This window comes from Odocoileus virginianus, chromosome 8, assembly GCF_023699985.2.
Source record: "Odocoileus virginianus isolate 20LAN1187 ecotype Illinois chromosome 8, Ovbor_1.2, whole genome shotgun sequence".
Lineage (NCBI taxonomy): Eukaryota > Metazoa > Chordata > Mammalia > Artiodactyla > Cervidae > Odocoileus > Odocoileus virginianus.
In genome coordinates this window covers 48,406,274-48,424,685 of record NC_069681.1, presented here as the reverse complement: position 1 = coordinate 48,424,685, position 18,412 = coordinate 48,406,274, and the positions used below count along the sequence as shown (strand labels likewise).

The following is an 18,412-nucleotide window of genomic DNA, read 5'->3' as shown; positions in this document are numbered from 1 at the left end:
TTAATAAGTTATCATATTTTAAGGCATCATATATTATTTAAGGCAGTATATCATTTATCCAGGAAAATAATTTGACTTGTTAATGTACTCACTTTTAGAAAACAGTCGGCCCTTATATCAAACCAGTACTTCTTGACCATGTCTAAATTATATAACAATCCACCTGAGACTTTATTGTAAGATTGCATGCACTAGTTTCAGGATCACAATCAGTGACTGGATAATTTATCATCATTTATAACATGGGAATAATTTGATATGCAGGTATGCATATATATAGGTTTCCCAGGTGGCTCAGTGGTAAGGAATCTGCCTGCCAATTCATGAGACTCAAGAAACACAGGTTCAATCTTTGGGTCGGGAAGATTCCCTTGAGTAGGAAATAGCAATTGACTCCAGTATTCTTGCCTGGAATATTCCATGGACAGAGGAGCCTGGAAGGCTACAGTCCTTGTGATCAAAAAAAATAGGATACAACTATCACATGAGCACACATGTACATATATTTATATACATAGCTGTTTATAAAACTCTTTTTGGTAATTAATGCTAAAGAAACGTTTAAATGGTTTATAAAAAAATATCATGGTAATGGGTGCTAAAGAAACACTTACAAGGTTTACCGAAAAAATATTTTTTTGCATATGTTTTTTAACTGCAACAAGCTTTTGCAAACTAAATAGAAAAATATCGTGGTCTCTAAGCTGAGAAAAATCCATATGTTCAGCTTTAAGGGTATTCCATTATATACTACAACTAGAATTATGAATAACCAGTTGTTCATATTTATAAAAAATAATTCTGTATATATATTTGCTCAAACTATTCCTGAAATATAAACCTAAAATTTCATTTGTGTTTGTAGGGTTTTTTTGCTAATTTACAATATGTTTTACCTTTATATGCACAATTTTTAACAGTATCACTTGTGTACATATGTATTCAAATCTCTATTTTTCTCAGTTCTTAAAATATTACCGACATATGTCTCAAAGTCACTATCTTCATGACTACTTGGGAATTTAGATCATGCTGCTTCTTTCTGCCACTGGGTGTTATTTTATACACAAAATTTTCACTGAAAAAAATTGGTTTCAGTGCTCTCTAAAGGGACTGTAAAAACTTCATGTTGTGATAATCTTTCAAAATTATAGGTAAAACACTTATTAAAGACCCTGAATGTAATGACACATTTACTTAGTTGAGATGTATCAGTAATTAAAGAGAATAGGAAGAGTAATGGAAAGAAAATATTTACTTGGATCATATTTAATAATGTTTAATACACATAATAAAATAATGAATTATACTGTTTAATGAATAAATCATAAACACCGCCCTGAGTCAAGAAATAAAATATCAACAGCAACTCACAGTCCTCTTCCTTCACCTCATGACTTTCTCCAAGCACAAACTTAGCTACTCTTAGAAGTTACCATTACATTGACTCTCCTGACACTCATTTCCTTACTTGCCTCTATGGTTTTCCTGTGTATTTATCCTTAAAACTTTAGAGTTTAATATTGTCTATTATTGAACATTTTACATATAGATTCTATACTCTAGGCAGTCATTTTTCTTTGTCTTTTCAACTGACAATATGTTTTTAAAACTCTTTCAATTGTTTTATGTAACGAGTTTATTTTCACTGAAATGCGGCCTTGTTTTGTTTTTAATTATCTTGATATTTATGAATTAATAACAACTTATATGTTCATTCTATTTACAAAGTTCTCCCTATTTGAGAATCCTCCTCTAAATATTCTTGTACATCCATCCTGGTGCTTTAAATTCTGCTAACTTATTATGCTGCTGCTGCTGCAGTTTAATCGCTAAATCGTGTCCAACACCTCGCTACTCCGTGGAATGTAGCCCATCAGACTGCTCTGTCCATGGGGATTTCCAGGCAATAATACTGGAGTGGGCTGCCATTTCTTTCTCCAAAGTTTATTTTGAGGAGAGGAATAGCTTGGTTTTAGGGAACTCACATGTTCACCATTCCTATATAAAGCCAACCCGTTTCCAATTTAAGTTTCTACTATTAGTGCATACATGTTAAAATATTTCTGCTTCCTACCAGTCTTGGGCTTGTCAGTATTTTTAAATCATTAGCACATCAACATATATGAAAAGGAATCTTAACAGTTTTTATCACAGGAATTGCATTTAATATCCTAAAGCTATAAAATTCTAATTTGAATTTATACCTGCTTGACTTCAATCATATATAAAACTCTGCCTCTTCATTACTCTTCACACTTCACTTTCAGTCACCAATGCTACATCCTGGATCATTTTCCTTTTTTCCCCCTTAGTATTAACCAACCAGTGATAAATGTCTCTTTTCTTAAAAAATAATTGTGTGTAGCATAGATGTCCAATTTAGGAATGATTTTCTTTCAATATACTAAATATATTATTCCATTCTCTTTTCTTCCTCTTTTACTGTGGAGAAATCAATGTAGCTGGTACTTCTAAAATTTTTTTTTTTTTTTAATTCTTTGGCTTTAAGATTTATTTTCTCTTCTCTTTTGGGGTTTTCAGACCACTTGCACTCTGGAAATAGTATGCAATTTATTGGAAAAGTCATTCAACAATGAGCTTATAGTTAAGCTGCTGCTGCTGCTAAGTCGCTTCACCCTTGTCCAACTCTGTGTGACCCCATAGACGGCAACCCACCAGGCTCCACCATCCCTGGGATTCTCCAAACAACAATACTGTGGGTTGCCATTGCCTTCTCCATATAGTCAAGCTATTTGATGGAAATTCCAAGCTTCCCATTATCTGCAGGCATCTGCTACTGTTAAGTGTTGGAACAGTTTCCTTACCAATTAGTTTAAACAGATTTCTACTTCACCTCTTCTTAATTTACCTTATTAAAGTAACTTGGTCATTGAATCCAGCTCTTTTTAGAAAGTGGCCATCCCATCTCAGTTAGAGACACATGAGTGGATTCTATCCCACCCATTTCATTCCTGGAGATGATACATCTTTCTACTATCACCAACCTCAGACCAGCCTGGTTGGCACACTGTTCATATGAAAATATAGTCAAAAGAAGGCAAATGGACACAAAATTACTTCCAATTATGCTTTATGAATGTTTTCTTCAATCTGACTCTTTTTTGTTAAAAGTTTAGCTATGAGCAATTTATTGGAGAAAAAATTAGTTATAGATACTGAAATGTGACACATGGATACTACCTAGTACCTGTCTTAGATAAAGAGGACAGATTGCACTCAATGCCCTCAGGCAGTCCCTCCAAATACAAGAACTTAGTTCAGTTACACAAACTGAGTAACTGGTTGTTACAAAGTTTACCAATTGACTGGGAGGCTATGTTGACCACACTATCAACCTGTGACCTGCAGGTGATTAAATCCCAACAAAATAAACATGTTCTTCACAGAGTACCATATGCACCTTTCGAATCATATTTCTTTTGGGGAAACTAATCATTAATCACCTTTCTTCCCTAAACACAATTATTTCCACCTTAGAGATGACCTTCAGTTCACTTCACTTCAGTTCAGTCACTCAGTCGTGTCCAACTCTTTGCAACCCCATGAATCGCAGCACACCAGGCCTCCCTGGTCTATCACCACCTCCCGGAGTTTACTCAAACTCATGTCCATCGAGTCAGTGATGCCATCTAGCCATCTCATCCTCAGTCATCCCCTTCTCCTCCTGCCCCCAATCCCTCCCAGCATCAGGGTCTTTTGCAATGAGTCAACTCTTCGCATGAGGTGGCCAAAGTATTGGACTTATATCTAATAAATTCCCCCATGTAGATCAATTACTCCTCAGTTGGCTGGGAAAATCTGTAGAGAATATGATTTTGTTTGTTTACTTGGGCAAAATTCCTAGAAGGATAACAGATTAATAATTTTTGTACCCACTATGGCCAATATTCTTTACAGTGGTGGTGGTTTAGTCATTAAGTCGTGTCCAACTCTTGCAACCCCATGGACTGTAGCCTGCCATGCTCCTCTGCCCAGGGGATTCTCAGGGCAAGAATACTGGAGTGGGTTGCCATTTCCTTCTCCAATTCTCTACAGCAGAGTCATCCTATCAGACAAGATGGTATAAAATCTATCCTTTACTATAGCTTAACAAGAGTTGGGTCATTGAAGGCATTCAGGTCAACTTCAAATCATTGGCTAGGATTCTGATGAGTGATAGAATTGTGCTATACTTCCTCCTCAGAAGCCAAAGTAGAGTTTGCACCATTACAAACATGTTTTACTGCATCTTGAGAAATGGCCCAGGCCAAGTGGAAAGATCAATACAGAACTTCAAGGAAAAAGATACCTGAATTTCCAAAGTAGATGCTGATGATTTATGGTCGTTCAGCTGGCTGTGAGTTGTTATGCCTTTTTCTAATATCATATATCTGGAAAATCCTTAGTTACTGTCTTTTCTAATATAGTCTCCGTCCCCTGTCTTTTTTGCCTATAGCTCCCATTAAACAATATAGACTTCATTCTGTCCTGCACATTTTCATTACTGCTATCCCATACTTTTATTGTTTTGAGTCTGAATGCTCCATCTATATGATTTATTTTGCCCTAATGTCCAATATTTTTTTTTAGTCTGCTAAAATACTTTTTCTTTTTTTTGGCTGTACTGCACAGAATGCAGGATCTTACTTCCCTGACCAGGGATTGAACCCCGGCCCCTTGCAGAAGCAGCACAGATTCTTAACCACTTAATATCCAGGGAAATTCCAGTCTGCTGTCAAAATTAATCACTGAGTTTTAATTTGGTCATATATATTTTAAAAATACTTCTACAAGTTTTACTTGAATATTTTTCAAATCATCTAATTCTTGTTCTCTGCAGATATGGCCAAGGTTTGTCTTTTTAGCATCATAAAAATTATTTTTTTTACAATCTGTGTCTGATAGTTCCAGTAGGCACAAAGATGAATTAGATACCTCCTTGACCAGATTTAATATCTGATTTCCCAGAATGTGTCCTTAGGGTGTTAAATAATATGGAAGTCTGTATCTGTCTTTAAGCTTCTGAGGCTTGGGATGGGGTATATTTATTTCTGGTTCAAGTTTACCCTAGGAGTGCAACCTTAATTTAGAGAATTTGCACTTGGATTAGTAACCTTACAAGGCTTTATGCTTATACTTCAATCTCCCTTGCCCTATTAGATTCTCAAAAGCTCAATTACTGCAAGATTGGCATAAGAGCTCAGGCTATATGTACTACTTAGGAGTGAATTATTGCTTTCTGTTATATTTTGCCTGATAATTTCTTATTATTTTATCAGTCTTTGATTTCTCAGTAAGATTTGTAAAGGTATTTTAATTCAACATCTTTAGCTGTTTTCAATGGATAAATTGGTCTGAATAATGCTGAATGCCATTTTGCTAAAACAGTTGCTAGAAAATGATTTACTTTAATATTGTTTGATTATCGGTTTTAGTTTACCAATAACTGGGCACTTATCACACACCAGACATTGTGCAAAGCAGGTTTCTATTCTTAATTGTTGCAAAAATTCTATGGTACAAAATTTAAAAATGAGCCTTTGCCCAATGTCAGTATATGCATAAAGAAAAAACCTACAAAGAAAAAACACATATGAAGTATGAAAACATGCTTTGTTTAGATTTTTCAGTTACTCAATTATCAAAAGGATACATATATATGTATGCATATATTCAGTTCAATCACACAGTCATGTCTGACTCTTGTCCATGAACTGCAGCACAACAGCCTTCTCTGTCCATCACCAACACCCAGACCTTACTCAAACTCATATCCATCGAGTCAGTGATGCCATCAAACCATCTCATTCACTGTGGTCCTCTTCTCCTCCTGCCTTCAATATTTCCCAGCATCAGGGTCTTTTCCAATGAGTCAACTCTTCACATGAGGTGGCCAAAGTATTGGAGTTTCAGCTTCAGTAACAGTCTTTTGGATGAATATTCCAGACTGATTTCGTTTAGGATTGATGAGTTTGATCTCCTTGCAGTCCAAGAGACTCTCAAGAGTCTTCTCCAACACCACAGTTCAAAAGCATCAATTTTTTGGCGCTCAGTCCTCTTCATAGTCCAACTCTCACATCTATTCATTACTACTGGAGAAACCATCACTTTGTCTAGACAGACCTTTGTTGGCAAAGTAATGTTTCTGTTTTTTAATATGCTGTCTAGGTTGTCATTGCTTTTCTTCCAGGGAGCAAATGTCTTTTAATTTCATGGCTGCAGTTACCATCGGCAATGATTCTGGAGCCCAAGAAAATAAAGTTCCTCATTGTTTCCACTGTTTGCTCATCTAATTGCCATGAAGTGATGGAACCAGATGCCATGATCTTAGTTTTCTGAATTTTGAGTTTTAAGCCAACTGTTTCACTCTCCTCTTTCACTTTCATCGAGAGCCTCTTTAGTTCCTCTACATTTTCTGCCATAAGGGTGATGTCATCTGCATATCTGAGGTTATTGATATTTATCCTGGCAATCTTGATTCCTGCTTGTGCTTCATCCAGCCCAGCATTTCTCATGATATACTCTGCATATAAGGCAAACAATCAGGGTGACAATATACAGCCTTGGTGTACTTTTTTCCCGATTTGTAACCAGTCTGTTGTTCCATGTCCAGTTCTAACAGTTGCTTCTTGACCTGCATAAAGATTTCTCAGGAGGCAAGTAATGTGGTCTGGGATTCTCATCTCGTGAAGAATTTTCCACAGTTTTGAGACCCACACAGTCAAAGGCTTTGGCATAGTCAATAGGGCAGAAGTAGAAGATTTTCTGGAACTCTCTTGCTTTTTTGACTATTAAGTGGATGTTGGCAATTTGATCTCTGGTTCCTCTTCCTTTTCTAAGTCCAGCTTGAACATCTAAAGTTCATGGTTCATTTACTGTTGAAGCCTGGATTGGAGAATTTTGAGCATTACTTCATTAGCATGTGAAATGATGGCAATTATGCAGTTGTTTGAACATTCTTTGCATTGCCTTTCTTTGGGATTGGAATGAAAACTGACCTTTTCCAGTCCTGTGGCCACTGCTGAGTTTTCCAAATTTGCTGGCATATTGAGAGAAGCATCACTTTCACAGTATCATCATTTAGGATTTGAAATAGCTCAACTGGAATTCCATCACCTCCACTAGCTTTGTCTATAGTGATGTTTCCTAAGGCCCACTTGACTTTGCATTCCAAGCTGTCTGGCTCTAGGTGACTGATCACACCATTGGGGTTATCTGGTTCATAAAGATCTTTTTTGTATAGTTCTTCTGTTTATTCTTGTATATATGTATCCATATATATCCATATATACCTATATATAGATATCCATATATATCCATATATGTATGAATATACATACATATTGGAGAAGGCAATGGAACCCCACTCCAGTACTCTTTCCTGGAAAATCTCATAGATGGAGGAGCCTAGTAGGCTGCAGTCCATGGGGTCGCTATGAGTTGGACACGACTGAGCAACTTCACTTTCACTTTTCACTTTCATGCATTGGAGAAGGAAATGGCAACACACTCCAGTGTTCTTGCCTGGAGAATCCCAGGGATGGTGGAGCCTGGTGGGCTGCCATCTATGGGGTCGCACAGAGTTGGACACAACTGAAGAAACTTAGCAGCAGCAGCACCATACATATACATATATATATTCTTATATATAAAAGAATACTATATAGGGTACACCGTTATGATGAGTCCTTTCATTGGTCTGAAAAAACTAATATTTGAAACTTTACCTATTAAAACAAATAAAAGATATTAAAACATATTCAAGATATTAAAAATATATTAAAACATACTGACATGACAGTGGCAATAAGTAACAGCAAAGTGCAATATACAAACAGAGCATGTAATTAGGAGACCCATCATACTAAATTGAATACTTAGTTATGGAGCTTCATTCAAGTTACATAACCTATGTGTATCCACTTTTTGCCAATTGTAATATTAGTTTTAGGCATTATTATATAGATAAAATATCCATATGGTAAACATCAACATAAAACAGATTTTGCCATACTATAGTCAAAAGTCTAGTTATTAATATTTTTACAGTGCTTTATTATTTATTAAATACAAATGAGTTCAGATTCATTTGTTCCAGATAATGTTTTGGTTTATAATGACTCTTTCTGAAGTGGTGTCAGCCAGGGAACTCTCTTAACTGATTGCCATTGACTTACTACTATTAAAAAATTCTTAAAAACTGTGATACTCACACTGAGTCAATCATAAACCAGCAAAAAGTATAATTTACATAAACTGAAGGTGGGGGACCTGTATGAACAAGCATAAAAAATAGCTTCTGTTGAAATGAAACTAATGGAAACATCCTGAAATTACGATAATTATCAAATGGATGAAATTCAAACCCCAAACCACTTTGTACAACTGAAGAAACATGATTTCATTAAAAATATATAGATAATTTGAAAGAGAATGGTTCCTACTATGAAATGAATTAGTGTTCAAGAAAAAACAAGAGGAAGAAACAGATGTCAAATAATTAAACAAATTAAGAACAACCACACAATCCTGAAGGATGAGATCAAAGAAATGGAAATCATGAGAAAAACAAAACTTACGTAAAATGTAGATCCAAGAGATAAATCATATGTATAAAAGGAATTTCACAAGACAGGTAGGTATAATTGGAATGATACTCTACAGAAAGGCTTAAATCCAGTAACTGAATGGATAAACCAAGTCTCTAGCAAAACTAATGACAATAAAATAGAGATACATACTCATTTCCTTTTAAACTCCTAAATATAGAGGTAAAAGTAAGAAAAGAAAAAAAAAAGCATCTCCTACGTTTTTAAAAATCTTGGTACAGAAAAAAAATCAGTCTTTTATTCAGAATTCACACTGGTAATCAGAGAAAAGGGAAATCAATGAAACAGTGTTTTGAAGATAAAGCTACCTGATTTTCAAGTTATTATTTTTCATGTTTAATGATACAATAAAATCTTGACAAAAATGCAAGATTTCATAGCACAGCTTAAGACTTGTTTGTCTAATCTGTGAATTGTCTTTGGGATGTTGTGATACACAAAGATCTTGAAGAGCAAACACTTTAAGAAAGAGAGGATAAAAACTCCCTGGAGCAGGAAATAATCATGAGTACTGACTGTAGGTCATTGTTTAAATGAATGAAAACATACACACGCATACAAATGAGTTGACACAGAGAAACATTAAAAAAAAAAAAAAAAAAACTTTTTATTGTCCTAAAATTAAGGCTTAAATACCATGACAGCATGAGTTAGGGTATGAATAGGGGTCAGAGTTGGAAAGTAAAATGCATTCTAGACTCTCTAACCTAGCAACAGACTCATAGAAGATGCCAAATAAATTACAGCTATTAAAAAAAAAAAGCAATTGTAACAGCAAGTTTCTGTGTGGCAGTAAGAGAGATATCATTTCCTGGGTAAAGCAGACGATTGGACAATACATTTTCTCTTGTTTTATGAGCAGTGGTATCTACTGCTACATACTTGATGTTTGCCATGGAGAACGTCTGACCTTTAGCTCATTTTGACAGGGCTCCTAAAGTTCCTTTTAATATCAGCATTGATTTTGATGACATCAAGTTCAAACATCCATCAAGGTCAACAAGAGATGTATCAGTAGAAATTAAGAGTCTGGATTGCAAATATTCAATTTCAAGTTGTTTTTGTGTGAATTCACCAAGATGTTTTAGTAAGCCAAAGCTAGCTAAACATTGCATTGACCAAACCCATGCCATATATTATTTGTAAATTTTGTAAGGTACATTTTTATGTTTGCACACACATGTCAGTTTTACCACAGACACACAAACATATATATGTATATTTTACATACAATGTATAAATGATTAATCTAAATATATGTGTGTGTATATATAGACCTTAAATATATATTCAATTATACTAAACAACTTTCATTTTACTTCCTCAGTTAAGAGTTCAGTTACTCTAACCTTAATTTTTTTCTATATTTTACACTTGAAATTTAGAAGACTCCTGTAAAATACATCTGTATGTACATCATATAGACCCAGGTCAAGATTATTAGGTAAACAAATACCATCCCAAATAATAACTTATTCCCACTGGGTGTTACATTTTTCAAAGGATAATGTCAACAAAAAAACATTACAGAGTAAGTACGGGTGTGTGCATGCTAAGTTGCTTCAGTCATGTCCAACTCAATGCGACCCTATGGACTATAGTCTGATAGGCTCCTCTGTCCGTGGAAGGCAAGGATACTGGGTTGCCATTTCCTCCTCCACGGGATGTTCCCGACCCAGGGATCAAACCCATGTACCTTATGTCTCCTGAACTGGCAGATAGGTTCTTTACCACTACTCCACCTGGGAAGTCCCACATAATAAGAACAACGCAGAAGAAAAAGGCAGAAAACAAAGCCAATTTTTGTATGATTCAACTGAGAGACAGAAATTCAACAAAAAATACTAAAAGTTATTCCCATATAGCTACAATTCAAATACATTGCCACTAAATATAATTCAGCCCCATCTTTATATTCTCATATCTAGAATTAAAGTCTCATTTCCCCCTGTAGCCACTTTAGAGAAAGACAGGACTCTAGTAACATCAGGATTTCCTGAAAAGTCAGGATGTTTAATTAGCTGATTTAATTTTTCTGTAGGATAACTCTGAATCCGTGTTAACTTATTTGAATACAAAGAAATTATGGTAGAAAAAGGATTCAGCTTCACTCCAAATAGAAGTCTTATATTACTGGGGGAACAGCTGGAGTTGTTAATTAAAGATAGTATTGAAAAGTGTGCTTTAAATGATCTTGGAAGGCAACATGAATAATCATTGTATTTACTTCCAATGACCATAAGAGAAGAACCCAAAAGATTCGCAGGGTAGCAGTTTTGAAGACCTGTATCAATTGACAGAAGTTGTCCATGAGATTAAACCTATTCACCATCCTGATTAAAGGTGTTAATGCTTCCTTGATTTGGCAAAAATTTTAAATCAATGCCACTGGTTTTCATTTTTCTTTGCCTTTAAATTTTAGTAGTAAGGGTTTGAAAATAAATGCAAGTATGTATTTAAATGTCCCAAATGAAACTAGTCTCAGCTCTTGTTTATTATTATATTATTACTCCTCATTTCAACATGTCATATGGCAAATACTCAATCAAGACTTACTTTTATCAATAGAATGGATTTCCTTAGGAAATCTCTATGGATCCCTACTCTGTTCTGTTACAAAGGTATTGCCTAGCCATTGAAACTGAAAAGTAACCTACACCTGTGTTCCCACAATATACCTGTACTTTCTTTCTGGGGGCATCATTTATATATATGTACACATGTATATATGTATGTATGTATGTATTTGTGACAAATGATACATCCAACCTCACAGACAAAACATTTTGAGGACAAATTTTATTAAAAAAATTACATATATCAAGAGACCCTTGATATATATCCTTCATTTATCAAGTGACCATATCACTGAAAGAAGTGTCTCCTATTGACCTACGATATATTTAGCCTCTATCTGAAAAATTCACCAACAATTCCTACCTAATGAACTTACACAGGGAAGAATATTTTAGGTTAAAGCACGTCAATTTAAACATTCAAACATTTTCTGTCAAAAAAATAGCTTTAAAATTTTGAAAAAGTTATCTCATACTAAAATCGAAACAGTTATATTAAAACTCAACCCAAAACATTAGCTATTAAAAGATTACTTAGAGTTAATAATTATTGGAGAAGGAAATGGCAACCCACTCCAGTGTTCTTGCCTGGAGAATCCCAGGGACGGGGGAGCCTGGTGGGCTGCCGTCTATGGGGTCGTGCAGAGTCGGACACGACTGAAGCGACTTAGCAGCAGCAGCAGCAGAGTCAATGATTAAAACATCTGAGCAGTTTTGGGAAGAACTAGTATTTGTTTTAAAGATTTTTTTAGATGTGGGTCATTTTTAAAGTCTTTATTAAATTTGTTATAACATTGCTTCTGTTTCACATTTTGGTTGTTTGGTCACAAGGCATGTGGGATCTTAGTTCCCTAACCAGGTACCAGACCTGCACCACCTGCACTGGAAAGTGAAGTCTTAACCACTGGAAGGCCAGGAAAGTCCCAGGGAAGAACTTATTATTGAAAAATACTTTGTATCATAGTTAAGAATAAAGAAATTGCAAGTATGTCTTCACTGCTACATGAGTATATTACCTCATTCCCTTCCTTTGTTTCTCTTTTTCTTTCTTGTGGTATGTATCTGTGATTAGGTTCCTGACAAATTTTCACATTTTTAACAAGCAAGATGATTTGCCTATGGAAATCCCATATTATGTATTTTCATTCTGTGCACAACATATACTACATTAAAAGTAAAATTATTTAGAAAGAATAGTTTCCATAATTTTTACTTCTCTTATAAATGTAAAACCTGGGTGACACCAAGAAAATTGTATTGCAAGCATTATTATACACATCCCTTATTCTTTAGCAAAAAGATATAGAGTTCTCTGGTTTCTAAATCAGTCTCATCCCATCTGACCCCATTAAAACACAGTGCAACAGATCTAAGCATAAAAAACTGAGACATTTGCATTGGTTTGGAAAGAATATATACCCACACGGGGACAGACAAGTGACGTTTTTATAGTTCCAAATACGTTTTCTTATTGAATTTGCACCTGCTTAAAGCCCAGCCAAATTGTGGTACATGGGCCAGTTCTATTTTCCATTTTCTTTGTGAATTAAAAGTAAAATAAATGTGCAATTGAGCCTAGACAGCAGATGGTCTGCAATAGGTACAAACATATTGTACCATATGTCTAAATGGTACTTTCAGAAGTACTTGGCACTGCTAGAATATTTCATTTTCAATAGACATATGAATATACATACAGTACTACAATTAAAGATAAAGTGACTGATTCACATCTTAGCATTTAGGAGAAGAGCAGTTTAGGAATAGGTTGTGTGCTCCCTCTGGGAAACAGCAGTTTCCTATGTTGATCCCTAATGGGATAGAGAAAAGCAAAGCCAACACAGGGTGGTAAGCTTGTGGAGAAATTTGTACCTTTAACAAGGCATGAACAAGTAAGTATATGCAAATGAGCCTCCCTCTGGTTTCAGAACTGTCTCTGGGGTAGCTGGATATCCTGGTGAAAAAGCTGAAGGTACCTGAAGCCCTTCTTTTTAACTCATCTGATTATCATTATCTTTGTCCCATTCCCATATACTTTCCTTTCTTCACTGCATAATGAAAAAAAAAAAAACCAGGAACTTTTAACGTGACAAAGTTCAGTTAGATACTTTTACAGAGAGTGAAAACTGAAGTTCAGAAATGTTATCTGCCTTGACTAATAGGACCTATTACGGCAGCCAAATGCTAATCCAGGTTTTTAAGCCCACATTCAGAATGTTACATATGCTGTACCTGAACTTTCTAAAGATACATAATATATACTTACCTCTATACTAAGGAATGTGTTAGTTTCTCTTCTTTTAGATGATAAGTGAATGTATAGGTATGGATTTTTCAGGGTTTTTTTTTCTTCTTCTAATTTTACCCCGGGGTGAGTTTAATCAAAGATATGGCTTCAGATATTACTTCCATGCAATCGTTACTCATTTACGATCTAGACCTAAATATATAACTAACAGTTATATATTCACTATGACTGTTCCATCAACCCATGTCACTAAACACAGGAAAATGGTGCATTTTATTACCACAGTGTCCTGGTGAGCCTTATTCAATCTAGACTCCCATGGTGTAGATTTTGGCCCTAATATGCACACAAATCATGAACAAACCTTTAGTCATCTTTGTCACTTACCTCATTTCCAGCTGCCAATTCAGTTTATGGATAGTTCTGTTACTGGCAAAGCTGACTGGTGTCCACGGGTGAAAAAATAAGACGTAATTCGGGTGATGAGGTCTAATCTCTTCTTTGGGGCTTAGTCTAGTTTCATTTGGGTTTCCCTAGTGGCTCAGTGGTCAAGAATCTGCCTGCCAATGCAGGACATGTGGGTTTGATCCCTGGGTCTGGAATATTCCCTGGAGAAGGGAATGACAACTCACTCTGATATACCTTCCTGGGAAATCCCAGGTACAGAGGAGCCTGGCGAGCTGCAATCCATGGGGGTCACAAGAGTCGGACATGACTTAGCGACGCAGCAGTAACAACAACTGGTTTTTCTTGCCAACAGTGGGTTGCGTGCAGAGGCCTTGCAAGTAACAAGTCGAGTTGGAGTTTCCACAGAGGAACTGCTGCTCATAACACACCAGCGCGGTGTGCCCGCAGGAGAAGTGCTGTTCACAATGCCTCAACTCAAGATGGCGACGGTCCTGTGAGGAGAAGCTGGGCCAGGCACCTGGGTCTGGGGTGGTAAGCAACGCGCCTGCGCCTCACAGACGAGAACTGAGCCTCACGGACTAGAACTCCGCCCCCTCCTCACTGACGGAAACCTGCAAAACAGTCCCAACCGCAGCCTCTTGAGGAGCGCGTGTCTGCTGGAACAGGAGTTCCCAACCTCCAGGCTGACTGGTTCATGCTGCCAGATCAGTGGTGGCATTAGATTAGAAATAAAGTGCACGATAAATGTAACATGCTTGATCATCTCCCACCTATCCTCGGAATCCTTGGTCGCTGGCACTGTTCTAGAGCAGAAGTTAGCACTTTTCCATTCTTTGATAAAGATCTCCTTTGCCTCTGAACTGAACTCAATCTCATTCCAAAGTCTCAAAAGACACCTGACAGAAAGACGCTTGCTGGGGGTGGACCCACAGGGGCGGACAACAGCGTCTTCCCTGCTATTGTAATGGCTCTCTAATGTGCATTTTCCTTAGCACATCCAGTTCTAGTTCCCAGCCTTGTTCTAGACTTTCTATACTATTAAAGAGCTTATTAACCTTCTAAATGTTCAATGCTTTTTTTACATATGTTTTGTGCTGTTTGCAATTGTGAATTTGCTGATTTAAATGTTCTTTCTGAATTACCTAACACAAATTTTAAAATATGCTTTAAAATGTGGAAAGTGCAAAATAACATAAGTAAATGCCTACTGTATATTTCTTCAGACATTTTAAAATATTGGGGGGGAGGGGGGTCCAGTTCCAAGGGGTTACTTAGGAGGTATTCTGGACTCACCTCTTTTCAGAGACTCAAAAAAATCTCTCTAAAAAAAAAAAAAAAAAAAAAAACCCTCTCTAAAAAAAGAAAAACTTCTGAGCAACTTCTACTTGAGGAGCCAGTGAGAGAACGTTCACATCTGTTGAGGAGGCTGGGACACAACCTCTCCATAAACCCCATCCTTAGCACAGAGACCCACGATCAGGAGGGAACTCCACCCTGAGAAGTGAAAGCTTTGAACCGCACACTGGACACCCATATTGCTGATCCCGCTGGTGACGCCAGTTGTCTTGCTGTGTCCACTGCCCGCACTGCTCGCTGAACCCAGGGTAGGCAAGGCGCGAGCTCAGAGGCTGGAAGGAGACTCCAGGAGCCCTAGCAATCGCAGACACGCTTGTTTTCCCCTGGCAGCCATGCCACACGTCTCTCCTCTCATGGCTGACCCCACAGACACAGCCGTGACACAGCAGTAATGCCGCTGCTTTTTTGGGTGGAGCTTGCATATGCTCCTCTGTGACCGAGTGAGTGCTTTTTGAGGGGCATGCGCAGTCCTAAAGGTTATCTCAGTTGTTAGATAAACCCCGTGACGTGCATGCACAGTGCTATAAGTGATCTCAGCTGTTACATATCATTATTTACAAAATGTGGGGAGAAGCTAGAGGCCGTGGGACAGAGCGCCTGACCAAGCTATCTTCGCTAATTTGCTCTTTCCCTACAACACCTCATTCAAACCTGCTTCTATAAGATGAACCCCTAATACATATAACTTTGGAATCCACAGAGGCAGACTCAAGTCTGCAAAACCCCAAGGCTTCATAGTGTGAGAAAGGGCCCAAATGGCTTGCAAGATCAGTCTCCATAGCCTTAGGGCACAGCTTGGAAACAATAGATGGAGAGGCTTATTTGCTAATCCTAAAGCATTAACCTGTGATGGAGGCATCTAATTTTCTGGCATATTGGATCTAGTTCCCAGACCAAGGGATTGAGCAGGGGTCAAACCTGCACCCCTGCAGTGGAAGCATCAATTCTTAACCACTGGACCACTAGGGAAGTCCTGGGAGGTATTAATATCTAATTTAATACACATTAGAGGCTGGAAGGCACCATCATCATAGTCTTTCTCTGCCTCACTACAGCATACTTGTATTAATAACTCCCAGAAAGAAACTTACACAGTCATCTGGAGTCACAGTTTTTGCAACTGATACCTGGGGATGACCTCCAGACCTCCCAGTTGCCCAGTTCTGGAGGTCAGCATGGCTTATGCTTGTAGTTCCATAGGACTGTATACATTTGTACACTTGAAAAGCTGCTGTCTGAGCATGTGTTCCCAGTCAGGCTGAATCTAGATACAGAATCTAGACTGAGATCCTCTCTTCTGGGAAACTGAAAGATCTTGGCACACCCTAAACTACTGGGGACCATTAAAAATAAAATAGGCTGCTTGGCCAATCGTAGAAGTTTGAAGGACAACCTAGAGCTAGGCCAGGATTAAATGATAAAGATTATATCCTGCATGAGGCCATTCCTTCAAGACTAGGAGAGGTGGCTCATTTGTCTAATACATAAGAACTAACAGAGAGTCAAGCAAAATGAAGAAGCAATGTTCTAACAGAAGAACACAAAAAAAATTTAAACTACTGTTTTGGTAGAATTCAATAATATCATGCAATAAATCTGTATTCTCTGACCTTCATTCAATTAAGATTATGTCCTTAGAGATATTTACATTATATAGCATGAACCACATAGTTTAAAACTATTGAAAAAATAAAACCAGGTAGGTCACAAAGGTATAAATTATATGTCTATACCATCTATCCTTATATAGGCATACGGTGAGTAATATTTCATATAAAATTAACATTGTTTTTTTTCTTACTGTAGTTTTACTTTGCTTACAAAGAATTGCATTATCATAGGTTATACCTGTCTCTCTCATAATTGAAGAAACTGCATGTCAGCCTATCATCACAGATAAACTTATTTTTAATGTAACAATGTTTCAAATACTGTTTCGTGAAAATGACTGTCATACTGTATACCATACGAATGTTATAATGATTCATTCATTAGTGTATGGTCTAGGCCTCATGAAGAAATCATATAGATTACCCTAGGCCACAATAAAACAATCCTGTTGTTGCTTCTTCATCAACAATTGTATCGATTATTATATCTGTAAAAGATATTTCTTTTTTAAAAACTTTAATGTAGTAATATATATGTATTTGGAGAAGGGAATGGCTACCCACTCCAATATTCTTGCCTGGAAAATCCCATGGACAGAGGAGTCTGGCAGGCTACAGTCCATGGGGTCTCAAAGAGTCAGACATGACTGAGTGACTAACACACACACAATATATATATATATATTATCTACAGTGTATTATATCATAAAAAACAATATTGTAGGTATCAACAGACAATTCATCTTATAAATAGATGATGTAAACTTACAATATTGACAGAATACAGGACTATAAACAATTTTTCTTCTTTATGATTTTCTTAATTTTTCTTTTCTTTAGCTTACATTATTGTAAGAATGAAATACAAAATATATGTTAACTGTTTATAAGTAAATCTTCCAGTCAACAGTAATCTATTAGTAATTAAGTTTTTGGGGAGTCAAAATTGTGCATGGATTTTTGACTGAGCGGGGGAGGGGGTCAATGGTCCAACCCCTGTGTTGTTCAAGTGTCAACTGTACCAGAGATAAAATAGTAGTACTCTTTTCCTTTGTACAAAAACATACTTCACTAGGGCCATGGCTGAACATCTTCTATCAGACCACTCTTCCCATAAATAAAACCTATAAATTTTGGTAAACAAAATAAACCTGAAGGCACAAAGCATAATCAAAAGCGCTCAGATACTGGTTAATAAAAGTTAAACTGAGAATAAAAAATAGCACTAAGTAGAGTTCCTTCTTTCACAGATAGTCTCTTGATATTCAACCGTAGTCATCTCCGTCAGGAATAATTCAAATTCTATTAGAAAAAAAAGACTGAAATGAACTAGAAAAAGGTGTGTACTACCAGAGTCAAAGAAAACTGAGAGGGAATATCTCTCAGTTAGAGAGGGAAATTAGAGGACCAGAGAGAAAGAGACCCACATCTATATATAAAATTTGCCAGATTCTGACTTACCCTTGAAGTCTGAATTACTGAGGCATATTATAAGAACTGCAGAAAAGGCCAAAAAAAATTGAGACTTGAACTTCTGTACCCACAAGAGTGACAAAATTGTGGTTCAGGAAAATTGAATGCTTGCTTAAAAAGCAAAATCAA

General features: G+C 36.6%; 1 long non-coding RNA gene across 1 annotated transcript in view; it reads right to left on the bottom strand.

The window, feature by feature from the left end:
• Positions 1–14,353, bottom strand: part of LOC110150055 (uncharacterized) — a 92,965-nt gene extending 78,612 nt beyond the window's left edge. The window contains exon 1 of the long non-coding RNA XR_002317636.2: positions 13,824–14,353. This is a non-coding gene — a long non-coding RNA (uncharacterized lncRNA). The remainder of the gene's footprint in view (positions 1–13,823) is intronic.
• Positions 14,354–18,412: the final 4,059 nt, after the last annotated feature.